This window comes from Palaemon carinicauda, chromosome 3 (genome assembly GCF_036898095.1).
Source record: "Palaemon carinicauda isolate YSFRI2023 chromosome 3, ASM3689809v2, whole genome shotgun sequence".
In the NCBI taxonomy this organism is placed as follows: domain Eukaryota; kingdom Metazoa; phylum Arthropoda; class Malacostraca; order Decapoda; family Palaemonidae; genus Palaemon; species Palaemon carinicauda.
Window position 1 is genome coordinate 118,778,407 of NC_090727.1, and position 15,000 is coordinate 118,793,406.

General features: G+C 35.5%; 1 non-coding gene across 1 annotated transcript; it reads right to left on the bottom strand.

The window, feature by feature from the left end:
* Window positions 1-4,627: 4,627 nt before the first annotated feature.
* TRNAL-UAA (transfer RNA leucine (anticodon UAA)) lies at window positions 4,628-4,711 on the bottom strand. Its single transcript has one exon. It is a non-coding gene; the product is annotated as a tRNA-Leu (tRNA).
* Window positions 4,712-15,000: the final 10,289 nt, after the last annotated feature.

The window sequence follows — 15,000 nt, forward strand, 5'->3', positions numbered from 1 at the left end:
TTAAAATATTTTACCCTTTCACAATTATTAAAGGATGGTTGAAAACAAAATACTTTTGCTAGCTCTGTTCAAGGCAGACTACTAAGAAATTAAACAGGAGTACGGAAGTCCAAACAGATCAGCTCATATCACTTATGAAATCTTTAATCTCTTGAACAGCACCTTTAGTAAAGTTTTTAAAAAATATTGCAGAATACGTTACCATTAAAAAAAGTATAGACCTGCAATTTCTCACGGATGTTTAACAAAGCGAAAAACCACATTTGAATTGAAAATAAAATGATTAAATTGAATAGAAATTCTCACTGAACCCATTTATAGGTGTGGCTCCCAGTCTTACCCACCCCAGACCTTTTCTATATAATGTTACCCATTCTTTTCTAGAGAGGCTGTTCTACTTTGGAGTTGTTCATTTGAACTCTGGGTGGCAGTATTTGGTGGGTAGTGGTCTCAGTTTCTCCACTTTTTGAGGAGCCTATGTTGAGCTGACTGCTCAGGATCTAAACTCGGAATGGTTGTAAAGCTCTTTCTGGACTTCCATTCTTCTTATTGAGGTTCTATGACCAAAGAGCGGGTGTCTCGTATCATTTTCTTGACTATGCTTCTTTATCTTGGCATGGATGTCACTGCGAATGTGTGGTGGTGCAATACCCGCCAAAATGTAGTGAGAGAAGTAGTGCTACTTACAAGGTGCCGGTTATTATTCTATATTGTTTTATTAAGCTCAGGATCTATTTTGTGAGCTTGACTTGAGCGTGCCCATGCTAAGTAGCATAGTGCTAGAGCTGTTGTTCTAAATTTAGATCTGTTCCCCAGTTAGAGTTAGCAAATTTGCCTGATAGATTGTTTCTCGTGGCAACTTTTTACTTTCATTTCCTTACATATTCCGCAAAAGACAGATTTCGTTCTAATGTGACTCCCAGACATACAGACAAGTCTTCATGCTCCAGTCTCATTATTCCCGATGTTTAATTTTCTTTTTGGCTGGAGGTTGTTTATGTGGAATACATTTACCTGCATCTTTCCAGGATTGGCATTGAGTTACATTAATTTTGTAGTACTCTCGGAGATGTTCAAGAGCAGCTGATAGTCTCTCTTCGATAGTTTCAAATGTGCGAGCTTGTGTGGTGATACACAAGTTCGGATGTTATCAAACTCTGGCTTGTCATTTGTATAGATGTTAAGAAGTATTGGGCCGGAACAGAGCTTTATGATAGACCATTTTTTTGTGTACGATATCTGCCCTTCTTGTCATCCATTTCAACAAAGGTTTGTGAGCATTGATTATATAATTTTCACAATTTTTGCGTTATGAACAGCTTTGGCTAACTTCAGGAGAAGAATTTTGTGATTTACTGTATCATGTTCAACATTCATATCCACAAAAAACTGCTTCAGTAATTTATCTGGTGTCAAAACTATCGTCGAAACGTTTACAGTTACAAAATTCAAAAAGGAAATTTGTTTAGCTTGTAATATGTTTTGAAAGCTGGTTGTTTTACGTAATACAGATGTTGGATAAGAAAAAACTATGTCGTGTATTTTCTTTACAAAAGGAAATCATGAAAGCTTCCGAAGGATGTATATAGGAAAAAAAATAACAATTCGAAACCAGAGCTGCCACTTGACAATTATTACCAAAGAACTTCCTAAAGGCAAAGTAATGTTGACAGCCAGTCCATGACGGAATTTTTCCCATCGATTTTCAGTTATATAATAATATCTCTCTCTCTCTCTCTCTCTCTCTCTCTCTCTCTCTCTCTCTCTCTCTCTCTCTCTCTCTCTCTCTCTCTCTCTCTCTCTCTCTCAATAAAATTTGTGGTAAGAAGAGTGATATTCATGGGAACAAATGATTCAGATGATTAAAACATCCGAACAGTGACCCCCAGAATTCTACATTAATTTAGTGTTCCCATAAATAAGAAAGGCATTCATTCTTCGTTCTATTATAAGGAAGGTTGAACCCAATCAGAATAGTATGGCATAATTTACCAAGCTGATGGTCTACGCACTTGGTTTAGGTTGAACTTATTTCCCAGTCAGGTTTAAAAGTGTTATTTATAACATTGTTGTTTTTGTTGTGGGTTTTGGTGATAATGGTGTTTATCATTGTTCACTATGGTTCTTGGTTACCCATCTCATCACGGTTATTTGTTACTCCCAAGTACAGGTATCTTATAAAGCGGTTTATTGTGCTCTTTTAAAAATTATACCTTGTTCCTTCAAGTGTCGTCTCTCTCTCTCTCTCTCTCTCTCTCTCTCTCTCTCTCTCTCTCTCTCTCTCTCTCTCTCTCAGCATTAGAATTGTTGCTTTTAAATGTCCTATGAGTCAAGAATTAATTTGCTCTCCCTTTGCTACGCAGAGAAGCTACTTTTTAGGTTTCCTTCCCCTACCGTTTCCAATAATTTTATTTTTCTATTGACACTCATATACATCGCCTGATTCATGCATCTACCAGTCTATTGTTTGATCTTTTGAGGAACTTTAGTCTGTTTGGAGAGAGAAGGTTGGCTGGCGTATGATTGCAACTTGCAAGTCATCATCAGTCATGCGCTCATCCCAAGGGCAGTGTTTGACATGCATCCGGTTGGCTTTGCTAGCAGAAGTCTCCTCTCTCTCTCTCTCTCTCTCTCACACACACACACACACAGAGAGAGAGAGAGAGAGAGAGAGAGAGAGAGAGAAGGTCTTTTTAAGTTGAAATGTCTTTGCATTGAGTTTCTATTTGACATCGTATTTTATAAATTATATATGACATCGTATTGTGTGTGTAAATGTATATATATATATATATATATATATATATATATATATGTATATATATATATATATATATACATATATATATATATGTATATATATATATATATATATGTGTGTGTTTATATATATATATATGTGTGTGCCTGTGTGTATATACTTATATATATATATATATATATATATATATATATATATATATATATGTATGTATATATATATTTATATATATATATATGTATATATATACGTGTGTGTGTTTGTGTCCATGTAATATCACGACAAGTGTCCCAAGAAATTCCCGTCGAGTCTTAACTTCATTGGATAATGGAAGTTTCTCTTAAACCTGTTTATATTCCCATGTCTTGTGGAAGAGGAGTTGTTTTTGCGTTGTCAGTGCACCGTACTTTAGGCACTTTGCAGCGTCCTTCCTCCCCGAGCCGCACCCACTTTTTTCCTTTGATCCTTGTTGCTGTCCAACCTATTACTTCATTGTGCAACAGCAGAGGTTCCACATATTCCCACCACTACTGGATGGCCTCCTCGGTCCCAGATTAGGGGCCATATGGCAAAGATTTCTAAAGCCTTTATAAGGTTTATAGATATTTCAAATTCTTAATGCCAAAAATCATCTCTCTCTCTCTCTCTCTCTCTCTCTCTCTCTCTCTCTCTCTCTCTCTCTCATTACAACAGATGAATGAGAAAAAAGTTACTATTCATGAAACTGAATCTTTCCAGGAAGGCTCTTGTTCTTGTTCGGTATTTATCATCAAGTCACACACTTGCCATGCGCACAAGAATCCATTGGCATATGTAACTAGTGACTGTGTTTTTATGTGTGTGGTTACGTTATGATGTCTCATCTCCTGAGGGTAGAACTGTTTATAAACTTTCAACTCTCTCTCTCTCTCTCTCTCTCTCTCTCTCTCTCTCTCTCTTGCGCAGAGAGAGAGAGAGAGAGAGAGAGAGAGAGAGAGAGAGAGAGAGAGAGAGAGAGAGAGAGAGAGAGAGCATCGCTCACTGTCATTTACTCAGTACAAAAAGCGACCTCTAGCACTCTTCTGAGTTGCCATGTCGGTGGTTCCAAGGTGTTTGACATTGAATATTGTCATTTTTTTTCTTTTTACTTTTGGGCTATTCTACTTATTACCGATATATTAATGACGGTGTCCTCCACATTTGATGAATGAAAATCTTTTTGAAACGAGAAGGTAGTGGATAATGTTAATGATTAGCAATATATATACATATATATATATATATATATATATATATATATATATATATATATATATATATATATATAATGCTGCATAATTCTTTCTCCATTTATACTGCATTGATATAAACTTTGATCGCTGACATCATACATCTTTTTTAAAGTAATATTTATTTTTTTTTCTTTTATCATGGCTTTTCCTGTGACATTTTATTAATCACCAGTTGTAGTAAACACCGTGTTCATGTTGTAGTGACACTTTTGGCAGGGACTTCCCAAAGTTATGCTGTGAACAGGTTGCCAGAATTGTATAAGGAATGATTATGTTCATGCGTTTGTGACCTAATCGGATGGAATGCTCATGTTGCTGTAACAATTTGAACTCATAAATATTTCCGCCAATCCTGTGTGGGTTAGCGTAGTCTGAAGCATCCTTTATCAAAATAATTTTCCTGCACCCCAAAAGTATGTATATTCCTTTTATGATACGTGACACCATTACGTTTCAGTATTTTAATAGAAATAAAATTATCCTCCATTTTGCACAGATTTCTTATTTTTCAAATTGATTCCAGCTATTTAACAAGAGGTTCATGCATTCACACATGCTACGATAAGCGAGGATAAATAAGTAAACAAATCACCATTGTCAGGTGTGGGGTTCGAACCCACGCACTCTTTCGAGTACCAGAGCTTAAATCTGGCGCCTTAGACCGCTCGGCCAACCTGACTTGTTACGAGATAGATGGGAAGTTGTATGTTTGCTACGGGAAGGTGATGTAGCATTCATTTCTTTATTAGATTCGTTTACCTTATGATGTATTCCCTTGTATTGTCCTGTGGCCTCAAAAGTGATCAAGAGAGGATATTTCTTGTCTTGATGAAAGCGATGGTATGCGGAGTAACTTGGGAATACTTTGAAATTAAACTTACATTTCTGATTTATATTTAATGAGTGTCAATGGTTGCTCTAAGGGGCCTTAATAAAATGTAGATCACCACCTTCCTGTAAGAGGTCCGTTTTAGGATTTACGTTTCAGTTAGACTAAAACCATCAAGTGTATAAATCATGATATTTATCCCTATATCAAGTGTTTTTGTCAGTATTTATTGTGTATTTCTTGGTTATGTTTTATGAACATGTCATCCTCGGTACTGAGAACTGCCTATAGAATAAACTACCCTCTTAGGATACTGTTCCGTATGCTCTTGTCTTATAGTCATTAGTCATGTGATTCACTATAAAGTGTCGTATTTATAGTAGGCTACTTGCTTGCTACTTTCAATCGTTGTTGTGCCTTAGGCTCCATTTTCGTATGCTTTCTCCGTATCGTGCGTATTGCATAGTTGTTTTTACACTAGCATTTCAATATTATTATTATTATTATTATTATTATTATTATTATTATTATTATTATTATTATTATTATTATTATTATTCGAAGTCTTACTGGCGATATGTAAGTAGAGAATGATTAAAAAGAAGAATAATGGATAAATAAAAAATAAGTGAAAACAAACTTTATATGAAAACCCAAGCAATTTGTTAAGACGCTTTAAGGTATTTTAATAGCCTCTTTAGACATACATTAGAAACCTTGACATCAATAGTTCCGCTAGGAAAGATAATCATTCCACGATTGTACAACAAAATGATTGAGAGACAAAAGGTGTTGGGTATTGGGGCAGTGCGGCAGCTTAACGATAGTAAAAGGAGTTAGGTCAATCAATGGGGGATTGGATAAGTAAATAATTCATGGAAAGCTGGAACAAGCTTCATTATCTTTGTAATATTGTATTTAATAATGTATAAATTTTGCACCCCTCTACCGCCCCAGAATTGGCAACCATCTTGGAAAAAGGGGCGGTGATATACATTTTTTTTCATGCTAATATCTCGCTTGGGACTCACTTTATCAGAAAATATATCAATACATAAAATGATCTTTGCAAAATTTACTATAATTATTCTTCCATGCATATTTTTGATATGTCACACCATTTTTGTGGTAAGCCTACAAAAATATTTGCAACTTGTATTGCCTACCCCCAATCTCCAAAATTTGTCTCAAGGGTGTCCTTCCTCTATTTGTTCCTGGCTAAGTACAGGCAGTGAATGTTCACTGGCAGAGTTACCACCCTTGCACCCTACCATCGACCCTAATTATGAAGTTATGAACTTGAACAATGCTTTACCAGTTCTTGCTGCACAATTAGAGGTATTGATTTCCAGGATAGTATTGGTTTTCTCGTAATGGGTAGTATAGCGAACTACATTGTTCTTCAAAGGAAAGTAATGACAAGATTTTTGGTTCTTTTGTAAAAAGGTTGTAGGGTAAGATAACAGCTTGGCATGTATCTATCTCTTGCCGGACACCTTCATCCATTATAGTGTGGCCATGAAACAACCTCCCCAGGGAGGTTTGTTCTTTTATTTTTAACTGTATTCATTAGGAGGGGTCGCTGGCCCTCCTATATTATATTCTGATTATTCTATTCCTTTAGTTTCTTCACCCTCTGACATAAAGGAGTTTTCTAATGTGGCATCAAAGGGATCGTCACAGTCCTCTTCATCGTCATTTACGTCAGAGTTTGAACATGACAACCCCTTGCAAGAAACACAGCACAGAACATTTTAATTCTGCCTTGCTACAGCTGCAGATGACATTCATGAAATCTTTAGCACATTTGCATGAGACAATGTTGAGCAGGTCAGGTGGAGCTGGGTCTTTATCTGTAGTGACTGGAACCAATTCTTTTGTATTTGCATTCTAATCCCAATTTGTTGGAGATAAGTCATTTCCCAACCACTTCTGCGCTTGATGATATGTGCATAAGGAATGGTGTCGCTCTTCTTTCTCGTCCTTCTTTGTTTTTCATATCAATTATCAGTCAGAATTTTGTTCCCTGCGTGGCAGGAACACACCACAAGCTTTCTGTTTTTCTTTACTGAAACAATAATGTCGTGTCCATGTCTTTCTTGCAGTTTAGACCTTGTTTTTTCAGTTGATAGCCCACCCTCATATGCCTCAAAAATCATACTGAAAGTAAACTGACATTCTTCTCTATTTTCTTCCTGGTAGTTAAAAACATGTGTTGTTGCCTCTATAACTTTGTCACTTTTGGGACGACCACGTTTCATCCGAGGATCTACTTCATAGAATTTTTCCATGCAGGTTGAATGGTACCTTGCCTCAACAGCAACTAAATCAACTACATTAGATATGCGAGTACATACTGTTTGGCCCCACTCATCATTTCTCATCAGCGTCAATAACCTTAGATGTCTGGATGCCAGAGAACCTCAGATCAATCAATCATACCTTCTTATTTCATCAGCTTTCAAAATAGCGTCCCTAACACGAAGAGTCTCTACATGATGAACAGATTCACGCTCACTTGAAAGTTTTTTATTTTTATTTATTTTTTTTTTTTTTGCAGAAAATCATATGAAGCTTCTTTTCCACAAAAAAACACAATTATTAAGAAAGTCAAAATCTGGGACTAGACTTCTCGAAGACGTAGGCACTTGAGAGGGTTCCTGTCTTGCTTTTGTGTAAACCTTCCTATATCTTTCATGCACTCTCACACTTTCAGGCCTTTTAATTGATATTGTTTTCCATGCTTCCATTTGATGTTGTAGTCTATCAATATCGGCACACATTTTTCTTCAACTTCTCGAGTCTCACCCTCGGAAAGGTCTCCTTCACAAATGAAGCATTTCTTTAATGAAGACATTTTAACATTATATAGCAATCACTGATAGGCTATGGGTCTGTTTTCATAGTCCTGAAACAAAAGAACCACAGTTAGCTTAGAAACTTGAAGCATCATTAATATTGCATGCATGAAAAACAGCCAAATGCTATTCAGGTGCTAAGGGTGGGTCCTGGAAGATTACATGTGGTGCACTGGACAATATAGGGCTAGACTTCTTAGAATATCATCGACAAAGATTCTGGTGCATATCACTTGGAAATTTATTAAGATCCTGTATGTAGTAAAGTTAGTTCAGTTAAATCCACATCTTTGATAAGGTTATCTTGAATGCAAGATTTTAGTTCATAAAGCGTATCACATTTTCATACTAATTTTTGTATGTATGTATGTATATTAGCTACTAGAAAGTAAGTAACAAGACAATTTCTTGAGGGATCGAAATTTTACTTGGAGCAGCTCAAAGATTGATAAAAGAATTAAATCAGTTTTTAAAATAATTCTTATCTAAACCTGTGAGACAGAAACTGTATTGCATTATATTCGCTTATTTAAAATAATATATTGGTAGAAGATGAAAACAATAAAATGTAACAAGTGTGGGGAATAAACCTCGGATGTTTTATTAACAGGTAACATAAATCCCCTATAACTATACTAGACGAGTTTCAGCCTATTCTATGATTATCACTCATTCCCGTATATTGCTCCTGACAGCTCCTGTCAACTGGTAACCACTTTTTTTTTTTTTTTTTTTTTTTTTTTTTTTTTTTTTTTGAGCAAAGTAAAGGCCTTATACAGACAGACAACTACGTAATGTATTCCTGACAGATGTACCTCTGACGGAGCCCATTGTGACGTCAGTCTTTGATAGTTGTATTGCGTTACATGTGTTTAGGATTTAGGTAAGCATCTTCCTGTTGGTGGCCACAATTTCGGGAACATATGCATTGCCCAATAAATAATACGTAGCTGAGCCTGTATGTCTTGTGAATAATTTTAACAGTATCCGGTCAAAAGTTGTGATCAACCCATTGGTATGTCTTGTGAATAACTACGACAGTATCTGGTCAAATTAGAAGTCAACCCTTTGGTCTGAACACACTCGCTATTAAGTCTTGGTTGCAAGCTCAGATATAAAAGGGAAAGGATAGCCACAGCATTTTCATTTACAGTTTTGTATCGGCACCATGGCCACTATTGTAGAATTCCTCGGGAAGGAGTTAGGTTTTATGAACTCCCTCCTTTATCTTTGAATATTTACAACATGCGGTTTATGACAGTGATCCTTCGTTACATGAAACTTTCGGAAATGCATAGAAGAATAGTGCTCAGCAATCAAGCGTAATGGAAGAATCTGAGGAGGAAGAGAAGAGTGGAGACATGGCCATATTTGCAATGGAGGCTTGAATATTACCATTATTATTTCTTGCTAAGCTACAACCCTAGTTGGAAAAGCAGGATGCTATAAGCTAACTGGCTCCAACAGGGAAAATAGCCTAGTGAGGAAAGGAAAGAAGGAAAAAAAATATTTTAAGAAGAGTAACAACATTTAAAAATATATCTCCTATATGAACTATAATAACTTAAAAACAAAAGGAAGAGAAATAAGATAGAATAGTGTGCTTGAGTGTATCCTCAAGCAAGAGAACTCTAACCCAAGACAGTGGCAGACCTTGGTACAGAGGCTATAACACTTCCCAAGACTAGAGAACAATGGTTTGATTTTGAAGTGTCCTTCTCCTAGAAGAGCTGCTGACCATAGCTAGAGAGTCTCTTCTACCCTTACCAAAAGGAAAGTGGCCACTGAACAATTACTGTGCTGTAGTTAACCCCTTGTGTAAAGAAGAATTGTTTAGTCATCTGCATTGCCAGGTGTATGAGGACAGAGGAGGATATGTAAAGAATAGGCCAGAATATTCAGTGTGTGTGTGTGTGTGTGTGTGTGTGTGTGTGTGTGTGTAGGCAAAGGAAAAATGAAACGTAATCAGAGAGAAGGATCCATTGTAGTACTGTCGGCCCTGTCAAAAGACTCCAAACTCTCTAGCGGTACTATCTCAACGGAACAACTTGATGCAAGAGCTGGATCAACAATGTCCCTAACTACAAGAACTACTCTAGGGTTGACCAGACTTTATATGAAGAAATGGTTGATTGTGTTACGCCTCTCATTCAGAAGAAATCAACGTCCTGGCGAAAACCTATTCCTCCTGGGTTACAGGTGGCCATAATCCTGTGTTGCCCCAAGCCATTGCAGTAATACTTTCGTGTTGCCCACACCACCATCAGTAAAGTTGTCCCAAAAACCTGTCAGGCTATCGTATCTGTATACAGAGACGAGGCAATAAAGATGTCAAAATGGCTTGTTGAGTGGAAGGTTGCAAGAGGGTTTGAGGAATGGGGGAAAATATTGCATTGTATTACAGCCATTGACAGGAAACATATTTAAGTCTGCAACCCAAACTTTGGTAGCATCTATTACTATGATTATAAGAAATCATCTTTAATTATGGTGTTGGTAGTTGTTGATGCTGACTACAGGTTCATAGATATGGATGGAGGTGTTTCTGCTCAAATGTGTTTGGCTGAATTCCTGGACAGAGAGGATACACACCTCCCCCCGCCAATATCATTGCTACCTATCCTGCCTTCCCGTTGAAGCTGTACCCACAAAGAAGCAGATGGTAGAAAAGGTTTTGGATTACTGACTAACTGATTCCAAGTGTTGTTAGTCTTGTATAATCTACTCAACATCCTGTGCGGACACAATCCAGCCCGAACAGAGGTCGACCAGGAAGACAAAGTGACTCGCAAATTCATATCTGCCACCTGGATGAGGGACCCAGCTGGAGGAATGCGCATGCCAAGAATTCCTCTGAAAAGAGGTCCCCTGAACTTTGCGTGTAAGGTGCAACATGAGTATCTTAGGAAGTATTTATCAACCCCTCAAGGATCTTTGCATTCGCAGGATAATAATATTTGGGTTTGTTAATTCATTTGATTAATGTTTTCCATGCTGACTGTATTTTTTTTTTTTTTTACTTCCTTGTAAGTTGTTTTATTATCATGGAGATTTAAATGTCATTAACTAATTCAATGTCCATTTTTTATTGACAATTTCTGTAATATGTTTTACCTATTCTTTTCGTTTGATATTAACACTTTACAATATCAATTTTAATATTGACTAATTTCTGTAATATGTAATAAATATTCATTTCGTATGTTTAAGAATATATAATGTACTACCAGATATCAAAGAAGAGGTGTTATCCAAAGGTTATTTCTAAAAGTAATTGATTTATATTAGATAACAATAATTGGAACTTGAGCAACTCCATTTCTAGGATTTGAAAGGTCATACACCTAAGATGAGGTTTAGCTTCCCAGTCTGCATTTCCCCTGTATACTTTTTTTGGTCAAATACATAGTTTTTATATTAGTAAATCTTGAATTATGATTCCCTAATCTCTTGAATAGTAACCTAAAGTAATAATTCTAACACTTGACATTTATATTATAAGCATAATTACATATTATTGTGTATATTTTTAAAAGGTAACAGCTGAAGGAATTAAATTCCCATATATCTATAAGGACATTTAGAATCTGGAATTTGATGGTCAAGCTCTAAATGCAGTGACTGTCTATATTTTACGAATCAAACGTGTCCTAAAACAAATGAATTTGTTTGAAGGAATCGTTTCTTTAGGAAAGCATTGCTTATGTTCTTTTACGAAATGTTAATATTGTGACGTTTAGATGATTTTGGAAAGAGTAGCCACTAAATCTGCATCAGTTCCGATGGTTTAACGTGCAAATTCCCAGCTATATTTCAAGTTCATTCTATTTTAAACTTTGAACGCTGTCGAAACATTTAATTTTGAATCATATATATGATTATGTGCTACCTCGATTTTGATTCGTAGGCTGTCCCTCGAAGTGTGGAATAATGCTGCCTATGAGGTGTGGATCCTGTTTTATTTTGCCTGTCGATTGCATTCAATCAAAACAGTACATTTGGTCAGGGGCTGTTTCTCAGCCCACTGTACGTCTACAGTTTTTAGACGCCTGCAAATATGTTTTGAATTTGGATGGGTTTAAAATTCAGAATAAAATGGAGAGGAATCATTTAGGAAGTTTAATTTAGCGTGTTCAAAATTAATATTAATTGAATTTGATATTATATGCAGGTCAATGTTTAATGCAGGCATGCTAATTTACAGTTACAGTACTGATAATTAAAATGGATTAGATAGTCTGATTTTCCTGTAACGCAATGCGTCAGGGCACTTGGCAACGCTTTTCATCTCAAGGTCAGGCGCGAGATGAGACCATACCATTGGAAGTGCCGAGAGCGAGTCCTCTCCCCTCCAAGTCCCGTTTTATCCATGCCTTCCTATATTCCTTTCCTTGTTTAGGATTCATTATTGCGGAAAACAAGTTTATTTTCTTGTTGTTTAAGAGTGCAAACCAGGTTATATCAAATATCTACATTTGTTCTAAAGGTTTGTTACAAGAAATATTCTTTGGAAATAACATTTGCTATCTCATCTCATTTTAATTTTTATTTATTTAGATATCTATTGGATTAATTGTTGAACACTTTACTTACACCAACTAATAAGAGTCCTTTCATATTTGATGACGAAGTTGGTAATATTTTCAAAGATTACTAAACCACCGCATGAAAGTTATATCTTTTTGGGAGTGTCAGGGAAGAATTTTTGTTTCCCCAATTGGAGAATGTGAAATTCAAAACAAGGATCCGACTGACTGATTCTCTCCGGGAAGACTCTCCCCGCTTTGCTCTATCATGGGTTAAAGATGACGTTAACAAATTGCTAGGAGAAAAAAAAAAACCGAGATTTTTTTATGTGGGGGGGGATGGCATTTCTGATTTGTTGTTGTTTGCAAATCCATCTATTGAACAGTAATAGGAATGTACCATTTGATTATAACTGTAATTTTAAATGAGCCTAGAATCAAAACTTTTGTGCATTTAATATTTTTCTTGGTGTATAATTTTTTTTTTTTTTCATTTAAACCTTAACTGTTATTAGTTTGGTTTAAATTAAACGTAGATTACCCATAGATTTTTATTGAATCATCTATAGGAAATATATCATCTTGCATATATACACGACATCATTCTGCTGTAAGGGCATAATTTTCTTTTTATCGTACATTATTAATATTGTATTAATTTTTATATAAAATAAATTATATTGGCGTCAATGACCTTAGATGTCAGGATGCTTGAAAACTTTAAATCAATCAATCAATCAGCCATTGTCCTGATGAGCTTTGGAGGTGATTCCTCTCTTGCTCTTGGTAACTTGACTAATGGCCACCTTGATCCACACTAGACGGAAGACTTATCTATAATTATTTACATTGCCTTTACTTTTTGTGCCCGAAGTCTCAAAGAGGCGTTAGTGTCTATGTATATATATGTTTTGTTAATTTAGATAAACATATTTAATGCGCCTTTTCCTCCACCTAAATTTATCTACAAGAAATGCTTCCATATTTGACGCATGGTGAGAGGATAGTTTCTTACGTCATTCCTGGGAAACCCCAATCAGATAACCCCTTGTAGCCTGATTTTGAGTAATAAACAAGATCTCTCTCTCTCTCTCTCTCTCTCTCTCTCTCTCTCTCTCTCTCTCTCTCTCTCTCTCTCCTGCAAATTCCACGGTTAACACTTATAACAGGACATGATACAAGAGATTATTACAACAACAACAACAACAGCAGCATCAACAACAACAATAACAACCGTGTGAGTTTATTGATGACACTCAAAGTTCTAATACAACACCACATGCAAGTTACATGTGTTTAAGATGCAGTGGCAGCCCACTTCTCCGAAAGACGGACGTTCTAAACAAGTCGAACTGGAATTTCCTGCTGGGTATTACTTAGATCTTATTTTCCTGGTTTTGTTATGAGAAATTGAAAAAGATTTCGAAAACATCAGCGAACACTCCTTAATACACACACACACACACACACACACACACACACACACATATATATATATATATATATATATATATATATATATATATATATATATATATATATATCTATATATATACACATATATATACATACATACAGATAGATATGTTGATAGGTAGATAGATAGATAGATAAGTGTTTAAGAAAATTGTGTCATTCATCGGTTTTGCACTTACAATGTTTTCGATATTTGGAATCGTTGAATGTGTTGATGAGTTACCCATTATTTGTCTCGTACTGACATAAAGGATTTGTTACTAGTTTCTTATTAGTTCCATAGCTAGTGTATATAAATACTTTATCGGAATAAAAAATGCTTGCGAATGCAAATGAAAGAAGTGAATCAACGCTCATATGTTAGAAATTTGTATCACAAACTTTATTTTTCATATCTCCTATTCAATTCTTCGGTTATCTCCAGTCCTTGATTAGTCTCATATTTAGTTAATAGGATGGTTATAGAAAAGTTTGAATAAATGATTGAAAAATAGTATAAAAGGGAGATCAAATGATTATTCAAAGAAAGAGGATTTTTCGAAGTATGCACAGTCGCACAGTAAAAGAATGAATAAAACTCGTAACTCCGTAATAGGATGAAATCAACCATTGTTGACTATATTGAAGATGATTGTGTTATAGAAGGGGGAAAAAGCAAGGTTGTCAGGGAACGTAATTTTAAACAAGATGTAAGAGATGGTTGTTCGTTACTAATAATTTAAATTATGAAATAATGTTTTATCCTGTTACCTTTGTTACCTACATTTGGGAATTGATGGATAAAGATATAAGTTTTCCATTTTTTTTAATATAGCTATACAATATTTGAAATAATATTTCTTCACAATCTCGGAAGTGTTTTCTGTTTTAGTAAATCGTTTTGTAATAGTTTCATTAAAAACTAGAACGGGCACTCGGTAGAGCGCATACCTTCGCAAACGCCATATCACAAGATAGGCAATTAAATTATGCACTTTTTGATGCTAATTTCTTGCAAATCAGATTGAAATTGACTATGATCTAGCAAAAAGACGTTTTTGACCTTTTCTTGGCCTTGACATTTGACCTAATCACGCCCAAAAATCTAATTAAATTGTTCTTGGCTCATGGTCGATTATCCCACCAAATTCCATAAGATTTAGTCAAATAGTTTTTGAGTTATGTGAATCACAAACACACAGACAGCCATACAAAGAAATGAAAATGAATACATGCAATTCCTATCTAAACATAACATTCGCAACGAAGTTGGCGAAGTTAAAAAAGACATAATCTTTTA